The sequence below is a fragment of the Populus alba genome, chromosome 1, assembly GCF_005239225.2.
Source record: "Populus alba chromosome 1, ASM523922v2, whole genome shotgun sequence".
In the NCBI taxonomy this organism is placed as follows: Eukaryota; Viridiplantae; Streptophyta; class Magnoliopsida; order Malpighiales; family Salicaceae; genus Populus; species Populus alba.
Window position 1 is genome coordinate 48,654,605 of NC_133284.1, and position 22,238 is coordinate 48,676,842.

The following is a 22,238-nucleotide window of genomic DNA, read 5'->3' on the forward strand; positions in this document are numbered from 1 at the left end:
ACAGTGATAAAAAAACAAAATATATACTTAAAAAAAAATTTATATGGGCCGGACCCGGCCCAAATGCATGGGTTGGTTACTGTGCATCAGCACGTTCTGCATGCAAAATGCAAGCCGGGGCAGCAAGAGAAGAAAACGATCGGGGAGTAGGAGGGTACCCGGGGTGGCGTCGAGGTAGTTCTGCTGGCGGAGGCGGTGGTTCCAGCGGCGGTCCTCCTTCTTTCTCTTTCTCTTTGATTTTTCTTTTATTCTCTCCTCTGCCGCTTCTCTTTCTTCTTCTTTTTTTTATGTTTTTCTTTCTGTTTCTCTCGCCTCTCTACTCTCTTTCTATCGTTCAATCCTTCCCCTTCTCTCCCTCTCTTTTTTTTTTTTTTTTTCTTCGGACTCCTTCCCCTGTTTTTATAGGCAAAAACAGGGGAAGGACGTCACGGTGGGGCGGCCACTGTTGGCCGCCCCACCCACTATCAATCAATGGATAAAAAGGAGGAGGCAAGTGGGTGAAATGCGGGCGTCTTATTGCGCCAAATCCGGGAAAGAAGTTCGGCGAAAAGTGGAAAAGAAAAAAATTCTTCTCCCCTGTTCTCTGCGTGCGCAAGGAAGAAGACGATGGTGCCGTTTCAAAACGGCACCGTTTTTTTTTTTTTTTTTTTCATAAACAGTGCATGAAACGACGCCGTTTTGGTCAAAACGCGTCGTTTCAATTAAAAGGAAAAGGCGCCAAAACGCGTCAGATTCAAATTTAGTCCCTCAATTTGCGCACGATTTACAATTTCATCCTTGGTATCGGATTTCTTTAATTAAGTCCTTAATTGGCCATTAAACTTCAATCTTTATGCAATTAAGCCCCTGATTTGACCAAATTAACTTCCAAAAAGTATAATTTGACCCCAAAAAATTAATTTCTTCTAATTAAAGCCCAAATTAACTCAAAAATGAATTTTTCTTGCAATTAAACTCTCCATAAAATTTAATTGAGTCCATAAACTTCTGATTTTGTATTTTTCTTCCTCAAATTGAATTTTCTTTATCATCGGGGCTCTCATCAGTCAATGATATACTGTCACAAATTAATTTTTATATTTTTGAATATCCTCAATCAATTTTTGAACATTTTTAAGGCGCTCTGGCATTTTTTCACTTTCGGCAATCCCCTCTAACCAGAACCAAAATCCTGTGTGTGGTTGGGATAGACTGAGATTCCTTTTGGAAATCCCCTCTAACCAGAACCAAAAATCCTGTGTATGGTTGGGATAGACTGAGATCCCTTTCGGCAATCCCCTCTAACCAGAACCAAAATCCTGTGTGTGGTTGGGATAGACTGAGATTCCTTTCGGCAATCCCCTCTAACCAGAACCAAAATCCTGTGTGTAGCTCAGTCAACCTGATGTGGCGATTCCTTTTAATCAAAACGGTCTCATTGTAATGAGTGACCTACCCAGGTGGAAAGAAAATGAAGTGTGGTCAAGTGTCCACAAACTCGTTGCACCTTCACTCAGATATTTTCCTTAAGCAAGTAAACAAAACAAATTGTGCATGCAATGGTCTAAAATGTAATGATAATGCATGCACCCTTACCTGAATTGAAACATAGGTCCCTGAGGTTTCGTAAAACCCTTTCCTTTGTATGAGCTTGTCTTGTGTTTTTGCAATCAGTTGTTGGTATGTGTTTCTTGCACTGTCTTTTTCTTATCCATTACATTTCAAAGAAGCAATCTCCATTTCTTCACTAGGCGCCCCATCACCTTCTTTTTGCCAATGTTTTATTTGTCTTTCTCAAAATAAAGGGCTGTTGTTTTTCTTTTTTGTGTTTTTTTTGTTTTTTTTTTGTTTTTTTGTTTTTAGTTTGACATAATAGAAAAGGACTGGGTTGCCTAAAGAAAAGGAATCTTTAAACAACACTAAACAAACTTGAACTTGTTTATGACTACAAGTACTGTCAACATACACATTAAAGACTTGTTTAAGCAATTCCCAAAACCAGTTTTCTCGGGTTTTTAGGATGTCGTTGTCTTTAGGTAAAGCTCTTCGTTTTTGTTTTTGTTTTTTTTTCAAAAGTGACCTTCTGCTTAATCTTTTGAAAAGGGTTCAAGCATAGACTTGAAAAAGTAGTATATATAAAAGAAATTGTCTCATACTAGCATTTTTTTTTTCATGGAGCACAACAGATTACCATACTATATCAAACCATGTGGGTCATGAGATCAAAGTTTATCAAACCAAGTTACATGCGCTTGATTAGAAAGGACTTTTAACGGCTTGTAATGTAGGCTATAGTTATGGGCTATGAAAAAAAGAATTTCATGGTCTCAAAAAGTGTTTAAGGGTTTTAATGATCTAGGATCAACTTATTCAGCAATCATATTTCTGGTATATGTATTGATTCTAGGAAAGTCATTTGGAGAGTCTGTTCTTGATACCAAAACCCAAAGTTTGTAATTCTTCTCTTTTTTTTTTCTTTTTTTTCAGAATGTTGCCTTTAGTGCCTTTGTTGTGTCTGCTAACTGAGACATAACCAAATCTCCTCATCTATCTTCACTGCTTTGTCTGGATGATAATAAGAGACCAAATATTACATGGGCAATTCTAGCATCCCTTTTCACTGCTTTGTTTGGATAGTCTTGGGTTCGATATTAGTATCAATATTTTCTACCCTCTAGTCGGTCTCTCTTTTTTTTTTTTATTATCATCGTTAATCTTTGTCTTGAAACTTTCCCTTTCCTATTGATTCTGTTAGTGTCTTCTCAATACCTCTTATTTGCCCCCAGTGTGGGGTGTGATCCTAGTCAGGGTTGTGATAAAGAAAAAAAACGATCCAGCTCAAATAGGGATTACGAAGGATGAAATTATTTAGAAACGTGAATGGATGACAAAGATGGCCTTTCCTCATCTCAAAACGCACATTGTTTAAGTTTGATAAACCTTGTTCTTATCCCAGGAAAAATATGTATGATTACAGAGATGGTTAACTAACCATTCATCCACGTCAAAAAATAATGCCAGTAAAGACAATGTTTTATCTCAGGGTTAACTTTGAGGTTTATTTTGGTTTGGTCACTTCTTTAATAGGAACTGCTTAAACTTCATCTTTGAGCACTATATGATGCATTTCTTGTAATCATGCACAAAATCAGTTCTGTTAAGATGCACAATCTGAGTATGGTGAGATCAATGAAACGACAAGGAAATCATGGCCAAACTTTACTTTATTGATTTCAGGAGAAAACTGAACACATTTAGACATAATATCTCTTTACAGAGTCAGAATTCACAAGTCTGGGTAGATCTTCTCCATCCATTCTGGACAATGTCAGAGCTCCTCCTGAGAAAGCCTTCCTTACTACATAGGGACCTTCATAATTTGGAGCCCACTTGCTGCGATCTTCTCCTGGTAGAGACAATAGTTTCTTCAGCACTAGATCTCCTTCTTGGAACACACGAGGTCTAACCTTCTTATCATATGCCTTGGCCATCCTTTTCTGATAAAGCTGGTGATGACAGATTGCGGCTATCCTTCTTTCACTGATCAAGTTTAACTGCTCATATCTCACCTTGGCCCAATCAGCCTCTTGTAATTCAGAATCTATCAACACCCTTAATGATGGGATGTCAACTTCCAACGACATTACTGCCTCCATTCCATATACCAATGAATATGGGGTTGCTCCAGTCGAGGTTCTTATTGTAGTACGATATGCGTGGAGAGCAAATGACAACATCTCGTGCCAATCTTTATAGGTGACTACCATTTTTTGAACGATTTTCTTAATGTTCTTATTGGCTGCTTCCACGGCCCCATTCATCTTTGGCCTATATGGTGAGGAATTTGAATGTTTGATCTTCCATTTAGTACAAAGCTCTGCTATCATTTTGCCATTGAAATTCTGAGTATTATCAGTTACTATCTTTTCTAGCACCCCATAACGACAAATCAAGTCTTTCTCTATGAACCTCTTTACCACTTTCTGAGTCACATAAGCATATGAACATGCTTCTACCCATTTCGTGTAATAATCAATGGCTACAAGGATGAATCTATGCCCATTGCTGGCTTTTGGGTTAACAGGCCCGATCACATCAAGTCCCCACATTGCAAATGACTAGGGAGATACCAGATTAAACAAAGGGGTTGGAGGTGCGTTGACTTTATCACTATGCACCTGGCACTTGTGACATGTTTTAACGTAGTCAATGCAGTCTTTCTCTAATGTCATCCAGAAATAACCAGCCCTTTGTATTTTCCTTGCCATCATATGTCCACTAGCATGAGTTGAGCAAATCCCTTCATGAACCTTTTGCAAAGCCTTTCTAGCATCTGTTGCACTTAAACACCTTAGCAAGGTTCCATCAAATGATCTTTTATACATAATCTCTCCATCTAGATAAAAACTCATAGCTAATCTCCTTAGGGTCTTCTTATCCGTCTTTGAAGCTTCCTCTGGATATTCTTGCTTTTGCACGAAGTTCTTGATATCGTAATACCAAGGCTTCCCATCTATTTCTTCTTCAATGGAGTAACAATAAGCTGGATTATTTCTAATGTCAATGTGTACTGGTTGTACCCTATGCCCGAGATCAATGGTAGCCATAGCAGCTAAAGTAGCCAAAGCATCTGCAAAATGGTTCCCTTCTCTTCCCAAGTGAGTGAACTTTATCTCTTCAAAGTTGCCTAATAATGAGGACAAGTATTCCTGGTAAGGCTTTAACTTTTCTTCCTTGGTTTGCCATTCTCCCTTCACCTGACAGATAATCAACATTGAGTCACCATATACATCCAGCTTTTTAATCTTCATCTCTAATGCATCTTCTAAACCAAGAATGCAAGCTTCATATTCAGCTGTATTGTTGGTGCATTCAAAATGCAATTTAACTGAAACTGGATACAACTTTCGATCAGGAGAGACTATCACTGCACCGGCCCCATTACCATATACATTCACTGCTCCGTCAAAAAACATAGTCCACCAATCTCTCATCTCTTCTTCTCTCTCTATTGATAATAAATTTTCATCCGGAAAATCAAAATCCAGTGGCTCGTAATCTTCAATAGCATTATCATCTAAGTGGCCAGCAATCACGCTCCCCTTCATAGCTTTTCGTGTCATATATATGATATCATATTCTGATAGCAAAACTTGCCACCTTGCAATGCGGCTGGAGAGATAGGGCTTGTTACATATGTACCTCAATGGATCCACTTGTGAAATCAACCAAGTGGTGTGATATAACATATAATGTCGTAATCGTTTTGTTGCCCATCCCGATGCACAACATAGTTTTCTATTACCGTGTATCTAGACTCACATTCAGTGAACTTTTTACTTAGATAATAGATATCCCTTTCTTTCCTCCCGGTTTCATCATGCTGTCCAAGTACACATCCCATAGTTGTTTCCGTTACTGTCAGATACAATAGTAAAGGCCTTCCTAACGTAGGAGGCACAAGCAAAGGCGGATTTTGCAAACAACACTTGATTTTATTGAATGCCTCTTCACGCTCCTCATTCCAAGTCCCAGGATTCTTTTTCCTCAGCAATCCGAAGATAGGTTCATATGTGGTAGTTAGCTGGGCTATGAATCGGGCAATATAGTTCAGCCTGCCTAAAAATCCCCTCACCTCTTTCTCTGACTTTGGGGTTGGCATGGATTGGATGGCTTTTGCTTTATCAGGATCCACCTCTATACCTTTCCCACTGACTACAAATCCTAGCAGCTTGCCGGACTTAACCCCAAATGAACATTTTGCAGGGTTGAGCCTTAATTCATACTTTCTCAATCTCTCAAATAACTTCCTCGAAACCTTGACATGATCTTCTCCCTCTTTTGACTTGGCAATCATATCATCTACATACACCTCGAACGGCATAACCTTGTAGCAGTAGGTTCCCCAAGGGGTGACAAACATTGTTTTTGCCCTGTCTTCTATAGCCATCTTTATCTGGTTGTATCCTGAGAAACCATCCATAAAGGAATAAGTGGAACTATGGGTAGCATTATCCACTAAAATATCTATGTGAGGTAGTGGAAAATCATCTTTAGGGCTAGCTTTGTTCAAATCCCGGAAGTCCACACAAACTCTAATTTTCCTTTCTTTTTTTGGTACGACAACAATGTTGGATACCCACTGCGGGTATGTAACAACTTCTAAGAATCCAGCATTCCATTGTTTCTCGAGTTCCACTTTCACTTTGATCCATGTATCCGGGTGTGCTCTTCTCAACTTCTGCTTGACTGGTTTGCACCCTTCCTCTAATGGGATCTTATGTACCACGATATTTGTGTTCAAACCAGGCATATCCTTGTAAGACCAAGCAAAAACATCTGAGTACTCATGTAGTAAAGCACTTAACTCCGCCGTTTGCTTAGGCGTAATCAATCTCCCTATTTTCAATTCTTTTTTAGACTGATCACAACCTACATTTATGATTTTAAGTTCTTCAGCAGCAGGTTCCCATGTTTTTTCATGTTGCTCTACTAGTTTTGTGAATTCTTTGATATTGTTTTCATCCCCTTCTTCTTCTTCCATCATGGTCACATGTTTGTTAAAGTTTGGCCATTCATTCTTTATATTAAATGTATGTGATGTTGTGGAAGATTCGCTTTCAGGCTTCCTAAAAGCGAAAAATGTTTGATGTAAAATCGAGGAGAGAAAAAAAAACACAGATGAATGTAGATAAAGTATGATCTCCTTGATTATGATAAAAGTGGGATCACTTGATAAAGACAAACTCTAGTTGACATCATGAGCCTTGATTATCAACTAGAATGACAAAAGCAAGTAAACAAACAAAAGCATATGAAAGCAAACACAAGGGGTTTACATTTTAAATACTAGCGGAGCTTCTTGGGTCACCCAGTTTTGAAACTTTTCACCTTCAGCCAACCTTCGCACAAAAGTCTTAGTGGGGAGTTCTTCTAGAATATGCACAGTTAGTTGTGGTAGCACTTCATCTTCCATTTTAACTACTATTTTTGTGCCACTTCCTTCCTCTTTATCGTCTTCCAAGGTGTTGATGCTCATAGTTGCCAACCTTTGAATATCATCTTCTGCTCGGTTATCTGGTTGTATTACATATGCTGCCTTTGGGAAAGAAACCGTCAGTGGAGGGATTTCCAGTTCTTCTTCGTCAGGCTCCCTTCCCTCGATTCTAGCCATTCTTCGTTCTCTTCGTTTATTAGCAGCCCAACGATGATCCTCCTTCTTAGGCTTATATCCTAGCCCAAATCTTTGGTCGACAGCTCTCATTGTGATTGCCTTAATCCTTTTTGGTATTCCCGTGATAGGGTCATATTGGAATGGGATTCCATGTTCCAAGAAACATCGAACTGCCATCTTTGTTGCTGATGATATCTTCGGCTTTCTTAGCACTGTGCTTTCAGGTACCCACTCAGTGTTTACAATCTCAAAGGCATGAAGATTCTCATCTGTGCAATCCTCCACCTCCAGGAAGGGTATGGTCACATTCTTTACCATGGAGATTGTTTCCTCTGCTTTGACGGTTACCAACATCCCGTTCATGATATATTTCGAACACTAGTGTAATGAGGAAGGTACTGCTCCAGCTGTATGAATCCAAGGCCTTCTGAGTAACATACTATAAGAAGGGTGGATATCCATAACTTGGAATGTGGTTAAGAACATTTGTGGACCCACATATAGCTCGACCTCTAAATTCCCAAGGACTGGTCTAGGTGAGCCATCATATGCTCTTGCCATCATAATGCTAGGCTTCAGATGAGATTCATCAACTGGCATTTCTTTCAGCATATATTTGGGCAATACATTAAGAGCCGAGCCGTTATCAACAAGCACCTTTCCAATAAGAAAATCTTTACATTTCACGGTGATATACAATGGTTTGTTATGCCCAGTTCCTTCAGCACTTAGTTCGTCAGCCGTGAAATATAGGTAATTTGAAGCGTGGATCCTCCCTACCAAATGCTCCATGGTTTTTTGTTCAATGTCCTGGGATACATATGCCTCGTTCAGTACCTTTTGTAAGGCATTTCGATGAGGCTCTGAGCTTAGTATCAAGGACATGAGAGATATCCTTGCTGGAGTCTTTTTGAGTTGATCCACTATGCAATACTCACTATGCTTGATCAATTTTAGAAATTCATTTGACTCCTTCTCTGTTACTGGCTCATTCACCTCTACTTCTTTATCAAGATTCACCATTTCTTTGCTTTTGGCCTTCTTCAACTCCTCAAGTGTAAAACAGCGGCCACTCCGTGTTAGCCCACTAACCTCAGAATGAAATAAAGGGAGAGGGGCTTGAATGTTCGAGGTACAAACATAGTTATATGGCATTGCATTGTGATCTCTTTTTGTAAAGGAAGGTTTAGTCAAGATTAGTTTTGAGAACCCATTAGCCATAGTTTGAACTCTACAGACCTCTGACAATTTATCTTGGCCTTCCATCATACTCACCTCCTGGTTGCCCCCTAAGGTTTCAAGTCTCAATTCTCCCATGAGTAACATCTTGACACAATCTTCGATATGATGTCCCTCTATCCTGTGGAACTCACAATAATGATCATTTTCCAGCTGACATATAGTGCTGATATAGGTCATCCGTGACACTTCATTTTTCACTGATTCTAGTTCGCTCTAATAGCGGGATTCTAGGTGAGCCCTTTCTTCGTGTTCCATTCTTGTTCTGAATCTGGTGTAATGGACCTTTTGTGGGGGACCTATGTTTCAACTGCGGTATGCAAATGACATATTATAAACAAATGTATGATGCAAGTAGGATGCATATGTATATTTTAATGAACTGATTCATGACTTTCGTAATCCTTTAAGCAAGATTTCTGAGTTGAACTGATTGTTGTAAAGAGTATTTGCCAAGTTCTTTATCCGCAACATTCAAATGGAAAGAAAGATAGGTTATAACCTTTTTATAACGAACTGAAGCTTGTACAAAAAAGTTATAAATCAACAATACTTAATTAATGCAAAAACTATTTTACAAGGCATCCCCCTTATCAGCTAAGTCTTCAACAAATGAAATGAGAGCCCCCATATATTCTCGATACTTTGTAGCACTATTTCCAACTTGGGTAGCTTGTTGCATCATCCTCTCCGCATAACGAGCCACTTGCCCAATCTATTTCGTCATATGTCTTATTTTTACATGGAACAAGGCGTTATCTGTGATTATCACTTCATTGTTGGCTCTTAAGGCTTCATTGCTCCTTTCCAATGTTCGGACCATTGTCTCAAACAATGTTAATGTAGTCCTAACTCTTTGTAGTTCTTCTCTTTCGATGTCTAGCTCAACGATTCTGGAGTTCATTTTAATTGTAAAGCTGTCAATATCTTGACATTCTTGGCGCACTTGCTTCAGCTCATGTAACTCTTTTTCTATTTCACCATAATGTCTTCTTAACCGCTCTTCTTGTATTTCCAACTCAGATTGTAGAATCATTATCTGTTCTTTTGAATACTCGACCCTTTTCTGGTAATCTCTTCTATCAACCTCGACAATCTTTCTCATACTTCTCTCCTCCTCCAACTGTACCATATATTGGGCACGTGCTCTTCTTTCTTCTTCTATGTCGGGGTGGACTTGTCGATTCTTCTCTTTTTCAATTTCTATCTTTCTTATGAAACTGCTCCTTTCTTTCTTCAAAGAGTCCAATGTCTCTTTATCTGTATTTATTTTGCTTTTCATTGATTTCTTTATCTTGATCAATTCTTTTTTTGTGAGCCCATTTTTGTGACTCAGTTTGTCATTTGCAATTATGAGATCTTTCACCTCCTCCTGGCTTCCTTTGGCTATTGTTTGCAAGATATTAGTTGTTCCTATTTCTCTTCTAGTTGTTGTTTTAAGCAATTCCTCATCATATTTTCTTCTTCTACTTGTTTTTCCAGGACTTGTTATTGTCTTTTGCTTTTGCCGAGGTCTGTGCCACATCTCTCCAACTGTCTTCTTAGTTCTTCCTCATGAAGAGTCCTTTTTCTTTTTGGATGCTCCATTATTGACTCAAGATGCTCAAGTGTTGAAGACTCTATTACCCCAGGAAGGTTTCCATTTCTCCAACTTGCATAATTCTGACTGACAGATGAGTCAAACACGCTGCCTTCTTCCCTTTTCACCAGAATAGGCCTTTCCCAGTCTTGTCGAATGAGTTCCATTTCTTTGAGGTATGGTTGATGTTTGAATAATCCCATGAAATCTGCTAAACCCAGAGTTCTTGGTGCATATTGCATTCCACCTAACTGTTTGGTTACTAATGCTGAGGCATAACTGATGTATCCCGTTACACCAATCAGGGGAACCCATACCTTACTTCCACAACTCATTATACAGACTGTGTTGTTCATCCATGGTGCTTTCCATTTGAAGTTGCTTTGTGGTAGTGTAGAATACTTCTTTATCCATGCTTTCTCATCCCAATGTCTCCAAGTCTCCTCTATTGTAACTTTCAATGGTCGAAGGTCGAACCACCAGAAGTTGTTGAAGATGTCCCTTGGTGTCTCAATATGACTGATAATCCATAAGTATAACATAGGAACACAACATCTCATTACCCCCTTGCCATTTATTCTGCAATGGTTGAGTGACAACATGGTTTCGACCAAAATAGCTGAAGAGGGATTAATCTGATCATACTCGTATTCTAAAAATATGCTTGCGGCTTCCAAACTGATGACCCCAATTTCAGACGAAAACAATACAAGGCCAAAAATGGCGAAAGCCACCAATCGGTATCGTTCATCTCCTAATCTGCCTTCCTCAAAGTTTTTCTTCATCATAGCTTCAATGACCTTCCATTTAAAACCCCCATTAACTATTCTGCATTGATTGATCTTGCCGAGGCCTAATAACTTTACCACCTCTACAGCTGTGCCTTCAAAATTTCGTTTGAGGTAAATTCTTTGGCTTTTATTTGGAAAATCCAAGATCCTCCCATATTCTTCCAAGGTAGGTGTCATATCTGTGCTCCCAAAAGTAAAACATCGATAACTAGGATCCCAAAAGGTTACTAGGGCTTTGATTGCTGTTGTTTGTAAGGGTAACCTCATTAATTGAGCAATTCTTCCATATTTCCTTTCAAAAAGTGTATCGTCAACATATCTCATTATGGACCATATTTTCTCCAAGTCATTGATTGTATGATTTATTTTTGTAATCTCAGGTAATGTACTGATATTGATTCTTGGACAGTTTCCTTCAACTACCTGAGTCAGCTTAGATTCTTGCCCAAACTTGTGAAAAGATTGATACTCAGTCATGATTTTAGTTCAACCTATAATGATGATTGTTATATGATTAAATGCAACATGCAAATAACAGTAAAGTGATATATAAGACTGTAAAGTAATAAAAATCCTAAGGTTACGTTCTAATCATTATGTGAGACAAAAAAGGTAGGTTTTCTACCTAGTCTCAAAAAAGGTCTCATATCTGTCCAGTGACGGCCTTCGTAAAGGCAGTAATGGGGGCGTTGCAAGGAAGAGTTAAAGCACGTATGCCCACCATTATCAAGCAGGCACTCAGATATGAGTTGGGTGTTTCACGCATCTGAACCCGACCAATAGTCATAGGGCAGATCGTTAATTCCCCACTTAACTTAAAGGCTTGTGTATTCGTTTCAACAAATTAAAGCATTGACATATATCTGTACAAGAATTAAAGCGCGTAAGCAATAAAAATAAAGAAAATGCATATTAAAAATAAACATGCAAACCACAATAAAAAATAAAAAAAAATCAGACAAAAACAAAGCTTAGTCCACAAGGTCCCCAGTGGAGTCGCTATTCTGTCGCACGTGTGCGGCGGTGCGACGATCGTCCACCCTCAAGGAAAATAAAAAATTGGTATAGGGTTTTATTCCCGGCAAAACATAGGAGTCAAGGAATTCTTGTCTCCTATCAGTAAAAAAAAATGGAAAGGGAGTCGCCACCTAGTATTCTGGTTACTAGGAACCTTAACTGGTCTTTAGAGATCGGGTACGGAGACTGGTTGCGTAAAGGGAAGGTATTAGCACCCCAACTACGCCCTACCTAAGGTAGGCTGCATTGTTTTAATGTCTGATAAAATCTAAAATCATGTTGTGGTTGTTAATATTATTGTTCGGAATACGCATTACATGTAATGTCATATCCCAGGTTCTATTGTAAAAAATAAAATACTAATAATCAAATATCCGGAATATGTATTACGTATAATGTCATACCCCAGATATTAAAAGATAAAAAAAATAAAATTTTGTTGTGTTTTTGAAATTTTGGCCAATATTCTCTTGACTTTAATAAACTGGTTATTAAAGCCAAAATGCATGCTAAAACATTGTTTGTTTTTTTTTTTGTATGAAAAATACAAAATGATTTTTTAGCTTTTGAGACACTTGGCCGTATGCACAAAAACATTTTTTTTTTAATAATTGTTTTTATACTTTTGGAATTTTTGCCGAAAACCGGGTATTTTAATACCGGAGTTGTATTATTGCGATGTAAAATACAGACTAATATTAAGCAAACAGTGATAAAAAAAAATATACTTAAGAATATATATATATATATATATATATATATATATATATAACAACAAAAAATAATAATAAAATAAAAAAAAAATAAATAAAAATTATATGGGCCGGACCCGGCCCAAATGCATGGGCTGGTTACTGTGCATCAGCACAGTAACCAGCCCACGCTGCATTTTGCAGCACAACGTGAACAGTAACCAGCCCATGCATTTGGCAGTACAACGTGAATTATTCACGTTCTGCATGCAAAATGCAAGCCGGGGCAGCAAGAGAAGAAAACGATCGGGGAGCAGGAGGGTACCCGGGGTGGCGTCGAGGTGGTTCTGCTGGCGGAGGCGGTGCTGTTGTCGCGGTGGTTCCAGCAGCGGTCCTCCTTCTTTCTCTTTCTCTCTATTTTTTATTTTATTCTCTCCTCTGCCGCTTCTCTTTCTTCTTTTTTTTTTCTGTTTCTCTCGCCTCTCTTTCTATCGTTCAATCCTTCCCCTTCTTTCCCTCTCTTTTTTTTTTTCTTTTTTTCTTCGATCTCCTTCCCCTGTTTTTATAGGCAAAAACAAGGGAAGGATGTCACGGTGGGGTGGCCACTGTTGGCCGCCCCACCCACTATCGATCAATGGATAAAAAGGAGGAGGCAAGTGGGTGAAATGCGGGCGTCTTATTGCGCCAAATCCGAGAAAGAAGTTCGGCGAAAAGTGGAAAAGAAAAAAATTCTTCTCCCCTGTTCTCTGCGTGCGCAAGGAAGAAGACGAGGGTGCCGTTTCAAAACGGCACCGTTTTGTTTTTTTTTTTTCATAAACAGTGCATGAAACGGCGCCGTTTTGGTCAAAACGCGCCGTTTCAATTAAAAGGAAAAGGCGCCAAAACGCGTCAGATTCAAATTGAGTCCCTCAATTTGCGCGCGATTTACAATTTCATCCTTGGTCTCGGATTTCTTTAATTAAGTCCTTAATTGGCCATTAAACTTCAATCTTTATGCAATTAAGCCCCTGATTTGACCAAATTAACTTCCAAAAATTATAATTTGACCCCAGAAAATTAATTTCTTCTAATTAAAGCCCAAATTAACTCAAAAATGAATTTTTCTTGCAATTAAACTCTCCATAAAATTTAATTGAGTCCATAAACTTCTGATTTTGTATTTTTCTTCCTCAAATTGAATTTTCTTTATCATCGGGGCTTTCATCAGTCAATGATATACTGTCACAAATTAATTTTTATATTTTTGAATATCCTCAATCAATTTTTGAACATTTTTAAGGCGCTTTGGCATTTTTTCACTGTTATATTTTTTTATCATATATTTTTTTGTAATAATTTTTTTTTATTTTATTATTTTTTAGGTGAGGACCCAAAAATGGGTTACAACAAAGATATTGAAAGATTCGAGTCTTCGTTCTAGCTAATGTTGGATGCAAGGCTGAAAGTTGAGATTAATTAGTTATTTTTATTAAATTATAGAGAATTATAATTGAATAAGTGTTTGTGTGGACACTAAAAGATTTAACAGTTTTACCAATGAAAATATTTCATCGGTATGTGATTAGGAGTTCGTCGGTAAATTATTTACCGACTATATTTCCGACGGAATGCTTTCATCAGCTTTCCTTTCATCGGTGATTCTACATTCCGTCACTATATCGGTCAGAAAAACAAAAAAACTATTTGCCGATGGTTTTACAGACAGAATTTGAGTGCCAAAAAAAATATTTCTCGCTTGAAATATATTGACGGAATAAAATCTGTCAGTGATATCGTGTATTACCGACGACCATTACCCATCGGTAAATTTTTCGGTGAGTGTTTAAAATACCAACCGAATATATCCGTCTATAAATTCATCGGTAATTTTGGCAGCTACTGTCAAATGCCGATGGATGAATTCCATCGGTAAAGCTGTCGGTGAGTGTATGAAAATATCAACCGAATGTATCCGTCTAGAAATTCATCGGTGATGGTGGCAGCTACTATCAAATGCCGATGGATTAATTCTGTCGGTAAAACCCTTTGTAATTATTTTTTTTTTAATTTGTTTCTTTAAAAATTATTTAGAATACATAATATAAAATAATATAAATTAATGGTAATAAAAACCAATTATGCAAATAAAATTTACATTAAACATCAAAAACAAAAAATCAAAGTTCAATAATATTCATTACAAAATGAATGTGTTTCAAAAAAATATTAAATGAAATTTTAAAGGTAAATAATGTTTATTACAAATTAATATAAAGGTGGAGCTGGAGGAGGAGGAGGAGGAGGAGGTTGGTTGTCATACGGCCAAAAAGGATTTGGCGCACATGTTCCACCCTGTGCCATGTTCATGACCATTTTGCATAGCTGTTCATAAGCCACTCTTTGTTGTGCTTGAGACGCTTTGAGTTGTGTGTACGCCTCTGATAGGTGGTCGTACTTTTCGGTGAGCTGAGCCGTGTGTTGCTGCAAGGCCACGAACTCCTTAGATTGGGAGCTCCCGACGGTTGAAGCACTACGGACCGACCGCAAGTTGTTAGCCGTAGTGTTGGAGATCCCGTAAACATGATTTTTATCGGGTCCACCTGACGATCCAAACTCCATCCATAAATCCGGATCGAATTCAGGATGGGTCAAAGGATTGTCCATGTATCTCTCCCTCAACCGATTATTATAGGTCTCTTGAAAATAAAAAAAAAAAGTAATCATCATATTCAATTCAAATGGTTGAACAAACATACCATGAAATGGTTGAACAAACATACCATGAAATGTTGAGCACGGCTGTCAACGACTGTTGCGCCCCCTTTTGGTGGTCTTGACTCCGCACGTGCGTCTCCACAAAAAGCTCCATCGGGCTCAGCTCACGTCCAAGAGACGTAGCCTATAATGAAAAAAATTTATTAACAACAAATTAATTGAATGATATATATTTCATTTAAATTAATCTTACCATCCATTTCGCATGTGCAGCAAACAAAACGGAGCCGTCGGTGTGCGTTGTCAGCGAGCCATGAATTGGCCGATTCCGGTTGCCAGCACCGGACTGTGAGTGTTGTGTGAAGCGCTCAGATGTCACATGCTCAAGATAGTGCGGCCATATATATTCCAAAATGTATATCGGTTTGAAATCCCTCCAAACCGCAACATCGTTCCAGCTTTGAAACCCGCTATCCCTCTCTATTTTTGGCCTTTTTTGGGTTTCGTGCCAAAAATCACGCAACCTACTTCATGCAACCAAAAATTACATTTCGAAACAAAAAATTTTATCTAAAAAAAAGTTGTATTGTTTTCGATGTTACCTAGTTGCCGCGTGATTTTCCCACACCCTCCTCACAACAATGTTATGTTCACTATCCCCGCAGAATCGATCCCGTGTATAAAAAATTAATTTAAAAAAATAATAATAATTTATTTACAATTCTATTAATAATTTATTAGAAATAAACTGAAAATTATATATTAACACTAACCTCAAATCTGTCAAACCATGCATTGATTTGAGGCATCCATTCAAGATGCCTGGATATCTGACTCCATTGAAACAATGGAATCTCCATCGACGTTTTAAAAGCCAATGATATTACTCGGGCGGCCTCAATGTTTTTGAACCTGAAAATAAATGAAATTAATGAAATAGTGATTACTTCATAAATTATGTTTTAATTTTTTTTTTTTAAAAAACTAAAACCTTAACAAACTTACATTGAAAGGTCGTCCTTCCAATGTGCCTCGTACTTGCGGGTAAATTGATTCCGCTGTGAAGGCACACCACCTTTGCATTGTGAACCAGCGCTAGAAGAGGCAGCATCGGTTGACGGCGCAGGTGGTGTAGATGCCTCTTCTTGAGAGGCACCTAAGGAAATATCATCATCGCTACTAGACGAATTTGCTGCGACCGTATGTGAACGACCAGCTCTGGTTTTCATTCTACGCATCTACCCAATTTTATACAAATCATTATATAATTAAATTCAAATGTTAAAAAAAATTCGACAGCACCTCCCTTATACTGGATACTACCTAAATCCACAAACCTGCAAGTATTAACAATAGCCACAACCAATTGACCCAATCTATACTAATTATTCCAACATATTCAATTACTAATCCTAAGGTAAATTCAACATTAACAATTACAAGTCAAAACATTATTCAATAATTATGCCAATACAACAAAACAATAAATTAAAAAAAAACTCTAGACTAACAATCCAAATAAATGGAAACAATAAAACACAAATCATGCAATAATAGAGTAAAATTAATATTTCTTCCAACATATTTCATTACTAATTCTAAGGTAAAATCAACATTAACAATTATAATTCAAAAAATTATTCAATAATTATGTCAATACAACAATAAAATATATTCAATAAATTAAAAAAAAATTATAGACTAACAATTAAAATCAATGGAAATAATTAAACACAAATCATGCAATAATAGAGTAAAATTACTAATTATTCCAACATATTCAATTACTAATTCTAAGGTAAATTCAACATTAACAACAAATATTCAACAAATTAACTAATAACAATTATGTCAATACAACAATTAAAAATATTCAATAAATTCAAAAAACAAAACTATAGACTTTAGGAAAGAAATCTGCATACCTTAATAATATGTTGAATTCAAAACTTTATCTACATTACAAAAAATTACACCAAAACAAAAAACATAACAAGAATAAAAATAGCTAAAAATAAAAATAAATAAAATAGAAAAAAACACATACCTTTAATGTGTTGAAGATTCACAACAAATCTTGCTAGAGATTCTAGGTGAAAGCTTTGAAGAATTGAGAGGAAAAAAATTGAAATTTTAAGGTGAAAAATGGAGGAGGAGAAAAAATAAACTGAAGGGGCGGCTGGTGGAACTTATATGGTGGTTTTACTGACGGACTCACCAACGAAAATAAAAAATTATTATTATTTTAATTAAATCAGTCGGTAAAGTGTCAAAAATCTGTCGATAATTTTTGAATTTTGCACCGAAAATTTTAATTAACCTCCATATTTTTTGCGGTCTGCCGGTAATCTGAAACGGTTAGTGGTGCATTCAATGCACACCCTTTGGAATTCACACATTCTGTCGGTATGTTTGTCGGTAAAATTTATCCATCGACAAATTACCGACGGAAATAATTATGTTGGTATAGCCGTCGATGATTGTGGCATTTCTAGTAATTATTTTCAAACTCTCTATGAGATGCCGACGAACGTTAGTACGTCGGTATCGTCATCGGTGATTGTGGCATTTTGAGTAATTATTTTCGAACTCTCTATGAGATGCTGACGGACATAAGTCCATAGGTATGGACGTCGGTGATTATGGCATTTCGAGTAATTATTTTCGAACTCTCTATTAGATGTCGATGGACGTGAGTTCATTGGTATGGACGTCGGTAATTGTTGAACTATACAAGAAATGTTGTATTTGTATTGCCTATTTACCTTCCTACAAAAACTTAAATGATAAACTATCCATCGCACAAAACAATAACAACAGTGCTTAAGCAATAAATATTTCGTGTTAGAAAATATATCATCCATAATCTAAATTACATGAAAAAAGGGTTTTACACAGGGCTTCATTTTGATAGTTAGTCAGAATTTTCTTCTTCTTCATCACCAATTAAATAGTCATCAATTGAATAGTCATCACCTTCATCGCAATCTTCAATATGAATATCATTTTCTTCATCGACATTTGCTTGTCCGCTAGAGCTCAAAACAACATTCAACTCCTCTTCGTCAACATCAACAAGACTATCATCGAAAACACGAAAATTTGAATTTTCTTCTAATTCAATTGAGGGAGCAACTCGATGTGATTCAACCAACTCACTAACTTGAAAGACTTCATCTCGCACACTTGTGTCTTCGTTCTCATCTTGAACAACCTAGACACGACCCCAGGGTACCGTTTTTAAAACGGACAACCAATCAACTCTTGATCGATCATTTCTAAATGAAGGGGTGTATGTGTAATAAACTTGTTGACATTGCTTTGGGAAAACAAAGACATCGTTTATGTTGCAGAGTCTAGCTTTTGAGTTGATTTCGACCAGACCATAGTGCGGATCAACTCTGATTCATTTGTCAGTTGTGTCATACCGCATTTGAATAAAAACACTTTATTCTACTCGCTATGATATTACAGTTCGACGACTTCTTCTAATCTACCATAGTAGTCAACTTCTAACTCACTACTAGTGGATCCCTAAAAACAAACACCGCAGTTGTATGTCTTTCTTTCTTGCCCATATTCTTTAGTATGGAAAACATATCCATTAACAAAATACCCGTTGTAGCACTTAACTTTTCTTTCAGGCCCGAGGCTTAGTGAAGATAATAACTTAGGCGCACTCTTTCCTATTTAATAAACCTTGTATGTAATGTACATCAATAAACAATAAATGAACGGGAATCTCGTAATGACAGGCATACGTATAGTAATTTTACAAGTTAGAATGAGTTTGTGATAGTGCTTACATGTGTTCTGAACTACGTGGAATCTCGTAATGACATGCATACGTATAGTAATTTTACAAGTTAGAATGAGTTTGTGATAGTGCTTACATGTGTTCTGAACCACATGGAAAATTGTTCATCTTGTAATTGAAAGATCTGGGATTCGGTCAGTTATGAGTTATTGGAAAGCAAATATTGTCGATGTTGTCTGCAAGTGATAATGAGTGTATGATATTACACTATATAATTAATAGTATATTACTGACAAAGTTTAATTAGTATTACACATATATAAACTTACTGAATAAAAGGTCTCAGCTCATTATAGTTAAATAGAACATAATTGTGTGCTTGTTTGAATTCTATTTCCGACAAATATCTTCCTCTTACGATATTTTTAGGTGTGGGTCGTCCAGTATTGGAGAATATTGACAAGTTCCCACTAGAAGGCAATTCACCGCCATCATCATGCCATGGAACACGATTGATTCTTGTTCTCAGATGAGGTTCGAAATAGTACAAGATAAATGTTGAGATCTCCTCAACAATATAGGCCTCACATATTGAAGCCTCAATATGCGCCTTGTTCTTAACCTTTTTCTTGAGATTAAACAAGTACCTGCATTGAATTAAAATTCAAGTATTTTCAATTAAGAAAAACATATAAAATACTTTATATATGAATTACATTGCAACTGTAATATCTAACCATTCGAATGGGTACATCCATCTATACTGGATCGGTCCTCCAGCTTTTGCCTCAAACGGTAGATATATGGGAGATGCTCCATTGTGTCAGAAAATGATGGAGGGAATATCATCTCAAGTTTGCATAGTGTCTCGATGATATTCGTTTGAAGCCTCTCAATGTGCTCACCATTCAACTTGCTGGAGCATATATCTCTGAAGAAATGATTGATCTCCGTTAGTGCATCCCATATTCCCTTTGGCAACAAATCACGAAAAGCTAATGGGATGAGTGTTTGCATAAACACATGGAAGTCATGACTCTTCATTCCATACAATCTGTAGTCCTCTATATTAACCAACCTTGATATGTTCGATGCATGTCCATCCGGAAAACGCAGACTCTTAAGCCATTTGTAGACTAGCAGTTGTGCGTTTTTCTCTAACATGAAACTTGCCCTTGGTTTTGCGACCTATGACTCATCATATTTTTACGGTTATAGTATAAAGCTATATCCAATCTAGCCTTGATGTTGTCCTTTGTCTTCCCCTTCACATCCATGACGGTGTTGAAAATGTTCTCAAACACGTTCTTTTCGATGCGCATGACGTTAAGGTTATGGCGGAGCAGATTGGTCTTCCAATAAGGAAGCTCCCAAAAGATACTTCGCTTTACCTAATTATGGGTCAAACCAAAACCAAGAAACTTTTGCTTACCTGATTGAAGGCCAAACACAATGTCACCGTACTTTGATATAACATGATGCAATTCTTCACCAGAAAGACACGGGGATGCAAAATCTTTTTCAACTCTTCCAACAAAGAAATCTTTTATGTTCTTTCTATACCTGTGATTAAGTGGCAAGAAGCGACGGTGACAATAAAAAAAAGAAGCTTTACCTCCGTTTGCTAGTGTGAATGCCTTGTTGTTTTCCATGCAGTATGGACATGCAAGTTTCACATGCGTGCTCCAACCAGAAAGCATTCCATAAGATGAAAAATCATTGATAGTCCATATCAAAGCCGCCCTCATAAGGAAATTTTGTTTCCTCGATATATCATAAGTCAGAGCTCTGGAGGACCACAACTGCGCCAACTCATCAATCAACGGTCAAAGACAAACATCTATATTCTGCCCCGGGCTTCTCGAACCGGGTATGATAGTAGATAAAAAACTCTTGTCTTATACACATTCCCGGTGGCAAGTTATAAACTGTGAGTATCACCGGCCAACAAGAATATGGAGCAGCAAATGACCCAAATGGGTTGAATCCGTCTGTACACAACCTAAGACGCACATTCCTTAATTCAGCTGAAAAGTGAGGATGCACACTTTTAAAGCGTTTCCACGCTTCACCGTCAGAAGGATGCACCATCACACCATGGGAATAGATGTTGCGAAATTAATAAAACCCTAAACCCCGTTACAATAATGCATCCTCCGCAATCCTTGTGGTGAATCTCGATACATCCATGAACGATCATCCATGACTTTTATATATCGAACCTCTATAAAATTATGATGACATCATGTATTAATTAACTAAGTTAGGTAAATAAACTTGCAAAAATATTACTTTAGCTCAAGATTATCCAACAAACAAATCACAACTTCTCATAAATATTAAATATTCATTATGATAATTTATCAACGTCCATATGTACAAATTAATATATATATAAAATTTATGAAAATTACCACACCGCAATACCATTGATAAAACTTAAAACGGACCCATTAAGCAAGCTATTAATTATTTCAAAACAGCACATGTAATTCGGTAGTTCCATAAAGTTTTAACGATTTACAAACAAATACAATCTTACAAAATCTAAAACAAACCATAACAGGTATAAAATTATACATTCATATACTACAAGTTTGTTTGAGAAATAACAATAAAACATGTACATATACTAACAAAATACATATACTAAAAAAAACAACAAAATTGACATTTAAATGTTAAAATTTTAAAAGATAGAATTACTTACAAAAATTGATAAAATTCGTCGGCAAATCAGAACACAGATTCTGTGACCACAAAACTTCAAGAAATATAACTTGTTGTGCTGAGATGAGGGAGATTTTTGTGTGGGTGGTGGTTGTTTGCAGATGTGGAGAGTTGGGATTAGGAAGAAGAAGGAGAAATAGGGGAGGAGAGGGTCGGCAGCAGGGAATTATATTAACTTTTTCCGACGGTTTCACAGATGAATTATTCCGTCAGTGAAACTGTCGGCTATTCTATCGGAAAAATGGACACGTCACTGTACAGATCCGCCATTTCAAATTCGTCGGTATTTTTAATGGTGAACCGGTCACGTTACTGTATGGGCCTATCGTTTTGAATTCGTTGGTGATTCCACCGGAAAAAACCACCCTGCCAAAACCTCCACGTCAGCAACCCGTCTTTTTTTTTTTTTTTTTTTTAATTCTGAACTTTTCTTCTGTAATTTAGATGGTAACTACCGATGGAATTATGGACAGAAAAAGTTCCGTCGGTAATGACGACCTCAAATTACCGACAGAAATATTATGTCGGTAAATCCATTGCTATTAATCGAATTTCTGGTAGTGGGAGGAGTGTTCGCAAATACCAT